The sequence below is a fragment of the Lactuca sativa genome, chromosome 9 (assembly GCF_002870075.4).
Source record: "Lactuca sativa cultivar Salinas chromosome 9, Lsat_Salinas_v11, whole genome shotgun sequence".
In the NCBI taxonomy this organism is placed as follows: Eukaryota; Viridiplantae; Streptophyta; class Magnoliopsida; order Asterales; family Asteraceae; genus Lactuca; species Lactuca sativa.
Window position 1 is genome coordinate 218,335,278 of NC_056631.2, and position 10,479 is coordinate 218,345,756.

The following is a 10,479-nucleotide window of genomic DNA, read 5'->3' on the forward strand; positions in this document are numbered from 1 at the left end:
TATATTGTGAAAAAAAAATACTTCGGGTAAAAGTGTAAAAAAAATTTATAAAGTTAAGGGTAAAAACGTAAAAAAAAATCTATAAATTTTAGGGTTTTTTGCGAAGTTAATATAATGGTAACCTAGAAAACCTGTTATCACCGATAAAAGGGTAAAACCGAACATTTTTTGGAAAATATGAGGGTAAAAACAGACATAAAATCCAAATTTTGGTAAAACCGACAAAACCCTGAAAATTGAGGGTTTTTATGACTTTAACCGTAGATGTAAACCACAGCTTCGCATGGCCTCTTGTGCACAACAGTTGCTTCTTGTGCACAACAGTTGTTGAAGAAACAAATGACTTGCTATGGTCCACACACTATATGAAATTGTTCATCGTTTCCAACAAACATGTCTCCTGGAAATTTCCTTTGGCTGCACAACCGCAAACATGATCAATAAGCTGCACTATAGTCTAATGTTTCGATGGCGGTTATCATGAAATTCTAATTTTTTTTTAGAAGCCATGAATGCCTTCATCAAAATCCGACCATCATAAAAACCTACAACATTCTCGGTTTGTCAACATTTAATTATTATGGAAGAGATATTCAAAAATGTTTGTTTTTTAATATATAATTAATCACCCCTCTTGTGATGTGACTCACATGTAGCACAAAATTAGTACGGCTTTCATTTTGATATTCATTTCAATTGCTAAGAAACAAATAACTAAGATGGTCTCTGTTATAAAGTAGACGCACTCTGATACCACTTCTTATAAAATAGATTAACTATTAATGAGAAAAGCATAATCGAACAATCGCACGAACACCAAGATGTAAAGTGGAAAACCCGAAATAGGAAAAACCACTATGAAAACGACTAGGGATGGCAAAAATCCCCATACCCAATGGGGAACCCGAAACCCGCACCCATTTTGACTAGGGAATCCCCAAGTTGACCAGGGATGGGGACGGGGATGGGGAATACCCGAATAAAAAAAGTGGGGATGGGGATACCCATAATCCCCGACCCTGGACCCGCCCCCAACATATATTAATATATAAAAATAATACAGAACATATATTTATAATATAGTTTATAATACATAAAATTTGATCTATGTAACCTAACTCATTAGTAATTACTTGGTTGAAATTATACTTTTTGATTTTTCTTTTATCTAATTTAAACTCGTGTATATATATATTTTTTTCTCTTTGGTTAATCTATTTTACCTTAAATATCAATCTGATAATTTTTTTCTACTTGATTTTTCATGTATGTATTTATATTTGGTAGAAATTTTATTTATATTTTTTATGCAATTAATGGATACTTATATATTTTATAAAATCTTTAAACTTATGCTGGTAGAATTGAAATATAGAGTTTTTTCTTACGTAAAAGCTTGCATGTTAAAAGAGAAAAAGAAATCTTTGTTTCCCCGTTGGGGATCCCAGTCCCCGTTGGGGGTGGGGATGGGGGTTTATTTATATTCTCCGATGGGGATGGGGATGGGGATGGGGATTGGAATGAGGATTCGGGGATGGGGATGGAGACGGGGGTCCCTTGTGTTCCCCGCCCCCGTTGCCATCTCTAAAAACGACACTCTTATAAACGGTTACAATGCTGATAAGTCTCCAAGGAATAAAGGAGAGAAAGAAGATGTTGGAATGAATAAAATAAGACATCTAAGTGGTTTTATATAATAGTCTTACAAAGAGTCCTAAACAAACTCTAAAACCTTGTAAATGGGAAACACTCCTAATATATGACTAACTTGATAGCCAAGTTAAAGGTTTAGGATGATTATCAACAAACTCCTTCGTGAGACGAAACTAATCTTCAAAAAAAAAAAAACCTTTAAAACACATAAGTCGAATAATAAGAAGTGACAAAATCTCTAAGGACTAAACTCTCTCAAATGGCATAGACAGAAAAATTGTGAAAAATCAAATCACCAAAATGCCAACGGATACGAACCTTCAAACTCAACGCAGGTATCTCGAAAATACCTTCAAGGTATTATAAACTCATCAAAGACAATTGTAACGATGTCAACCCGCTTGTGCCAAAGTGTTCTTCATGCCATAGCAATAACATGCCACCGGATACACTCGCAAACTAAACCGCTACCTTGCTAAAATAAGGCTCTATCCAAAATTAGAGATAAGATATTAAATAAGTAAAAACTTCAAACCAAATTTCATACAGCATAAACGTCTTTCGACCCTAATACCTTTTAGTATCATAAATTTGAAAAATACCCTATGGTATTAAAATCCTAAAAATATCTTAAGATATTAAATGCTTGAAAACACCTTACGGTATTAAAGTCTTGAGTATTAAATTCTTGAAAATACCTTGTGATATTAAAGTCTTGAAATATATCTTACGATATTAATTTCTTGATGAAGTCAATCTTCAAATATTCTTCAATGAACGAGCGATAGGATCCCAGGATCCCAACGGCCAACACTCCCAAAACCAAAAACCTCTTAAAGTCGGCAATACAAAGGACAATAACCCAAAACTCTAAAAGAGTTCAATCCACAATAAAATCCAGTTACTTGTGGGTGATTCCAAACATCCTTCTCCTCCAAAAAGAATCGAACGCATAATCATAATTACCTCGATCCATAACTTGAGCCATACAACTTATCATCTTCACTTGCCAAAAGGAAAGTATATATGAGCCGTGATGAAAAATCGGGGTGGTAGTCATAAAAAACGATTTTAAATAACCTCTAAAAAGGTTAAGGAAAAATCGATTTATAAAGTCCAACAAAAAATAAAATTATAAGATGCGAAAAATTAATTTATGAGAGCTTGAAAAAATCAATTTATCAAATGATGGAAATTGATTTAAACCGACTAAAAATCAATTTAGTGTGGCTTGATGCTTAAGAAAATCGATAATAGCTGTCATTATTAGTAAAGCAATTAAAATGGGCTTATAAACACAAGGGAAACAACTAAAGTTGTTATAATAGGGCTTTAAGAAACATAAATAATATGGCTAATATAGGGTTTTGAAAAAGAAAAAAAAAAAAAAAGCGATTATGTGTTTTTTTGTATAAAACCCTTAAGAAAAGCAACAAGGCTTTGAAAAAGATTCTATAAGCTTGTTTATTTGCTTCCAAAAAATAGAACGATGATGGCGTTGTTACGTTGGGTTTAGATGAACCGATATAATCAAAGCTTCTATATCAGTTTTAAAGGAGGATGTCTATGGGGCTCGTATATAGCAGAAAATAAAAGCTCCAAAAAATGATCATAGTAGAAAACGATTAACCTGGAAGAAAGTAGCTTTTACAAACGTGATTTTGTAGCAGGTATAAGGCTCTCAAGAAGAATGATCAAATGGTCGGTAGATACGACCTATAAAGAGCCCATAATGTTGGTAACATGGCTTTAAAAGAAACAATGATGCTGCTTAACGGCCAATAAAATGACCAACTCGTAACGACCATGGAAACACAATTAACTCGAAACGGTGAGGGAATTCAAGAAAGTTGTAACCGGAAAGAAAATCGATCAACAAAACAGCCATGAAAGTCGATCAATGAAACAAAAGAATGATCCGCCAAAAAACCCAGTCAACTTGTAAGTGTGATTCAAATATTTGACCTCTCTGATACCACTTGTTATAAAATAGACGCGCTTTGATACCACTTATTATAAAATAGATCAATTATTAATGTGAAAAGTATAATCAAACAACTACACGAACACTACGATATTGTAACACTTGGATTTTGTAAGTTTTATATTTAACCTTCTCATTTAAAAGTTTTGCGTTTTAGTCCTTAAGCTAGTACATAGGGCGTACAGGGTAGTACACTTAGCGTACTACTCCGGATTGGATCGCACCTTTGTTTCACATATGGTGTACGTAAATAGAGTATGCATGGCGTACATATGGTTAATGAAACCCTCATTTTCAGGATGTTGCACCCTATTTACACCTTGTGATAGCCTCACTAGGTCATGTTTAGTCAGCCTCCATCCCCTCTTGTCCAGAAAATCGAACCCTGAGTGAGATTTTGAGCCTTAAAGTGTCATTGTGGTGCTTTGTAAAGGAGAAGAAGAAGTGAATCATTTGGAGAGTTGTGTTTGGAGCTTGAGATTTGTTCATCATTTGCTTTCCTTGTGAGGTAAAAAGCTTCCATCTTGCTAATTCATGATGTTAGATCTAGTTTGGTGCCATTTTGTGCTTTTTGAGTCCATGGTTTGATTGTTGGGCCTCTTGATTCACTCCAGAAGTGATTGATTGTAGATCTAGGGTCCTTTTGGTCCCTTTGTCCATAAAAATGCAAGCTTGGAGGTATTTATGGACTCATCAATGTATTACGCCCCTTTATTAAGCTCTTTTGATCTATAGAACCCCATTAAGCCATGCATGCACATAAAGTTGTCAACTTTACTTGATAAACCAACTTAAGGAAGTCAGATCTGAGTGTTAGAGTGAAGTCTTAACCGAATAAGAGCTTAATGTGGGAAGTTGGCCAAACTAGGGGTACGTTGGGCGTATAAGCCGGTACGTTGCGCGTACACGCCCAGAGCGAGTATGCTAAGCGTACAAGCTGAGTACGCCTTGTGTACTCAACAGTGGGCTTCGAAATTGTGGGCTTCTTAGAAATGGGCCCATGTTGGACTGTAGTAGTCTCGGGCCTTGTTGGGCCATCAAAATTCTATTGTTGGGTTGTTGATATTTTATTGGACTCTTTGGTTGGAGGCCCATGAAAGGGATTTCGCCTAATTTGGAAAATTAGGTCATATTTAGACTTTGGGTGATTATTTTGGAATTTGGGCTTTTTGGATAGTTGGATTGGGCCTTGGCCGTGGGCCAAGTTGGGGAAAAGGTAAAAAATATTTTACCCTAGTTTGGACTCTTAGTGTGAGTTGGGATCCAATTATTAATTGGATGTTATTTTGTGATTATATCGAGGGGATCTTAGTGGGCTAGCAGTCAGAGTTTTATTTGTGAGATTCAACAGTCAGAGTTTTATTTGTGAGATTCAGCAGTCTGAGGTGAGTTTCTTCACTGGGTTCAGTGGGTCGAAGGCACCAATGTCGGCCCATGATTATTATGATAGGATGCTAGAAGTATGTGTGACTCTTGCATGTGTTATGTGTTGGTATTTATACCAAGTAAGGCCCGATGACTGTACAGTATGTTATTGTTTTGTGATTATCACATGAGTTAGCATGATTATATGTTTCTATGATTATTATATGTATCGGGCGGGGCCCGATGTCAGGTGGGGCCTAATGAATGACATATCTATAACCCGAGTAGGACTCGATGTCAGGCGGGGCCCTTGGCCGAGTGGGACTCGATATCGGGCGAGGCCGGTTGTGGGGTGGGACCCAGTATGTGTTTATTTATTTATGGTATGTGGTATTTTGGGGAACTCACTAAGATTTGGGCTTACGGTTTTCAACTTATGTTTCAGTTACTTCCGGATCAAAAGGGAAGAGCTCAGGATGATTGCAGAGCACACACCACCTTTTTCCGCATTTTGAGATTTACTCTGATATGTTTTGATGTAGTGACAAATTTACTACCGGGTGTGTTTGAACTCAAACTGAGGATTTGGTAAAGTTTTTCAATAAGAAATGTATTTTTAGAAAAGGTTTGTCTAATACAAGAAAGGGTGTGGTGCATGCAATTAACCGAGCTCAAGTAAGTTTTCCCAAAATACCCATACATGTTATTTGATATCATTTGATTTGTGAATCCTATTGTATGTGCTTGTAGACTTGTATGCTAGTACTGATCAGTCGGTGATAGGATGGCCTGATTAGGTGATGCTTGGTTCTGATCACTTGATACTCGAATGTTGCTTACTTTGTGCTTTTTAGGAGTTCTTGCTAGCTTTAGCTAACTAGTAAGAGAATATACAAAGTTACATATTATGGAAACTAAATAATTTTATAAGGTTAGGTTTTAACTCTATTGCGTAGCTCTTGTTTTAGTCCAATTGTTGTGGTGTGAGACCTCTTATTCGAAGAATTATCTGGTTTTGGTGATCTTTAATTCTATTCGTGAGCTAGTTAGAGGAAGTTGACGTGATTTCCTTCTGCAACTAATGGCGGAGAGTGGTGTGGAGTTTGCCCTAGGAAAACCTAGGATGAGATCTAGTGTTAGGAGCCTTATTTTGATGAGGGCTAATCTTATGGATATAAGGTGACTTGGCGGATTCATGGAAATCCTTGAGGAAAGTACGGATTGATGTGGAAGGTAGTATGAGCGCATACTACAGGAAGTAGAGGATCTGTACTCGAGTCAAGGAAATCTACAACGAAACCAGGAAGCTTGTAGAGTTTGTGATCCCTCGATATATTCTGATGTGTATTCTGATGGTTTCTATTGTCTATTTTCAGTATGGTGACTCTACAGGGTGGACCTGTTGGTAGTTATGGTGCTGGGGAGCGCTCGGGCTCAGGTTTTGGAGTCGGACAGTTGGATGATCAGACGAGGGAGTTCATTTCATCTGAGATTATGCGTTACATTCTTGAGTAGTCTCCTGGGATCTTTGGTACGGTCAAGGAGGACATTCTGGAAAATTTGGATGAGCGGTTGAGCTCATTTCGTTTTAAGATGGTGGCCTTGGTAAAGGCGCGTTCTTTGACCTTCAGGGAGTTTCGGGCATGTGGGGCTCCAGACTATTTCAGGGAGAAGGACCTGATAGCGGATGTCGCTAATGCTTTCCACACCAGCAGTTGTCCCGAGGGAGCAAAGCTCAAACTTGCATCTTGTCTTTTGAAGGATAGGGCACAGGATTAGTGAGAGGAGGTTGGGCGGCCCATTGGTGATGAGGTTTTTGATTCCATGTCATAGGATGATTTTGTGACCAAGTTCAGGGCTGAGTTTTCACCAGTGATTGAGGTGCAGCAGTTGGCACGAGAGTTTCAGGATCTTCGTCAGACTACTGAGATGGTGGTTGAGATCACCGTAATGTTCTAGGAGGGGCACTTTTAGTTCCGCAGTATGTGGCGAACAAGGATATGAAGAAGGCGAGGTATCACGAGATATTAAGGAGCAATATTCGACAGTTTTGAGCCGATCCAGTTGCAAGACACTAGAGGATATGATATCTAGAGCCCGGGAGAGAGAGATTGGTATTAAGATGGAGAAGAAGAGGAAGTCGGATCAGGCTCAGGTTTCATGGGGATCGGGCAAGAGGGCCAAGGTTCTGGATTTGAGATTAAGATGCCAGCAAGGCCGGAGCCATTGTGGGAAGTGCGGAAAGATGCACGAGGGACCGTGTAGGGTGGGTGATTCGGGCTGCTTCAAGTGCGGTCGGACGGGTCATTATAGTAGGGATTGTACTTTTACCGCCAGTACAGGATCTAATCTGATTTGCTTTCATTGCAATCAGAGGGGCCACGAGAAGGCTCAATGTCCGAGTTTGGCTGAAGTAAGGCCTGTGTCTGCACCCGCTCCTGCGACTCTTCGGATGACTGACGGCCACTAAGGAAAAGCGGATGCACCTGTGGTGAGGAGCAGGGCTTTCCAGTTGATGGACGAGGAGACTCGCATGACACTTGATGTGGTGACGGGTATGTATCTTCTCCTTACCTCTTTATTTATATTGAATTGTTGCTTATATTTATGTGTTTTTATTTTAGGATCGTTCCTCATGAACGGTATTTCTGCTTTGGTATTGTTTGATTTGGGGGCTACCCAATCCTTTGTATCGCTTACGCTTAGCAAGAGGTTTGTTGGCGTTGCGGGGGAGTTGGATTGTCCATTAGATGTCTAGATCGCAGATGATAGATTTGTTCGGGTTGCGAGGGTTCATCGGGGTTGTACTCTTCAATTGTTCAGTGAGGAGTATTCGATTGATTTGGTTCCCATTCCTTTGCATGGGAACAAGGTTATTGTGGGTAAGGATTGGTTAAGCCCCAATGGGATGATGATCGATTGTGAGCAGCAGTTAGTCAGGATTCAAACCCCAAGTGGGGGAGAGTTAGTGGTTCATGGAGAGAGAGCTCAGAGTGAGCCGATGTGTTCAGCAACGAGAGCCAGACACTATATTCAGCAGGTTTGTTCAGGATTTGTCCCCTATGTTATAGATATATGGGATAAGGGTAAGGCGACCATGGATGATGTGTCAATTATACGAGATTATCCAGATGTGTTTCTAGAGGATTTTCCTGGGGTGCCTCCGGAGAGGCTGGTTGAGTTTAGGATTGATCTGGTTCCAGGTGCGGCTCCGATAGCCAAAGCACCATATTGGTTGGATCCTCCCGAGATGCAGGAGTTGTCTACACGGCTGCAGGAGCTGTTAGACAAGGGATTCATTCGACCGAGCAGTTCACCATAGGGAGCATCGATCTTATTTGTGAAGAAGAATGATGGGTCTCATCGTACGTAGATTGACTACAAGGGGCTGAATAAGGTAACATTGAAGAACCATTATCCAATCCTGATGATTGATGATCTTTTTTACCAGCTTTAGGGTGCATCTTGGTTTTCCAAGATTGATTTGCGATCGGGTTATCATTAGATGAGGGTTATTAGATGAGGATGTGCAAAAGACAACTTTTCTCGTTATGGTCATTATGAGTTCGTGGTGATGCCTTTTGGGCTCACCAATGCTCCATCCGCGTTCATAGATCTCATGAACCCTATGTGCAGGTTGATGTTGGATCTTTCTGTGATTGTATTTATCGATGATATCTTGGTCTATTCCAAGACCCAGGAATAGAATGCAGAGCACTTGAGGGAAGTGTCGGAGACGTTGAGGATAGAGATACTTTTCACAAAGTTCTCCAAGTGTGAGTTCTGGTTGCACGAGGTGCAGTTTCTGGGGAATCTTGTCAACCAGAATGGTATTCTGGTCGATCCGGCCAAGGTTGAGGCCGTGATGCGGTGGGAGGTTCTGAGGTCTCCATTTGAGATTCGGAGTTTCCTTGTCTAGCAGGTTATTATCAGAGGTTTATCCAAGATTTCTCAAGGATAGTTGTTTCTTTGACTCGGTTGACAAAGAAGACGGTTACATTTCGTTGGGGGCCTGAGCAGCAGGAAACTTGTGAGACCTTGAGACAACGATTGTGCAAGGAACCGATTTTGACCTTGTTGGAGGGTGTTGAGGATTTTATGGTTTATTGAGATGCATCGATCACGGGATTGGGAGCAGAATTTATGCATCGGGTCAAACAAACCGACCCTCCCAGGTCTAGAACATCAAATGGAAACCTTAACCATTCAAAATAAATCCATCAGGAATCCGAGATCTCAACTCATTCATCCTTTACACTGATAGGGCCAACTCAAACTCGAGAGTCCGGTTCAACAGCAGAATTGGAACCACTCATCTCCAATCTGATACTCAACTCATGACTTGCGATTCGCGAATCTACGCGTACATTACTTCTCTATCTCCTTCTGATTTGTGACAAATTCTCCCTAATTCAAGATATAAAGGATCCCGAACATCATGGAGACCTCAGTCTCACCCCTGGCCCGACCACTAGGTTCCTAAAGACTCAGTCATCAAGGCTACCTAAGCCTAAAAACTCCTCTGTGTCATGCTCTAAATAGAGAATACTACAGATTCCCGTAGTCTTACGATATTCTCACACTGACTCGTGAATGCTACAGCTCCAACATCACCTACTTACTCACTCATGAATGCTACAACTCTCCGCAGGCTTACATCACCTACTCACCCACTCGTGATTGCTACGCTCCCCGCAGGTTTACATCACTCACTCACTCGCCATGGGCTCTCCCCCATGGTTTTTCCCTGATATTACAAGGTGATTACTCTCACCTGGATCCTGCCACTCTCTTACCATCCCACAATCTCATCATTAAGCCAACACCCTATTGCGCTCATTGAACTCATGCTCCACGATCCATCATGGACAGGTGCACCCACCCAATCCTAACGACCATTATCGCAACAATGCACTTTCTCTTGATATGATTTACATTCTTGAACCATCCCCGTCCGATGATAACGAGTTGATGGGTTCCCACTGGAACAATAACCACTTAATACTCCACTTATCATATCATAAACTCGAGTCTCAAAATAATCTAAAAACTTAGGGCATCATACTCGGATACCCCGATATACCATCGTAGAATCTCACACTCGCTTGCCTTAACCACTGATCTCCCTCTCACACAACTCATAGCCTCGAAATATTCTACTCAAAATTGAAACAAGGAGGAATCGTCAATGGCTGAGAACACGTTGACGACCATTCGAAACCCCATCCTCTTACTACTTAAAACCCATACGAAGTTACTCATACCGACTCTGAACTAATGGACAAATCAATTGCTGCTCCTCCCGGAGTATAGATAACAATCTATACATTGAACTGGCAAATCCCAACAATTGAAACTGGACTTCAACGAACCAACCGCCTCGAACCCAACCATTGCAAACCCGAAGAGTCCATGACTACAATAAGATCTCTGACCAACGACTATTTGCCATGGATACACTCGTTCTTTCCTGAACA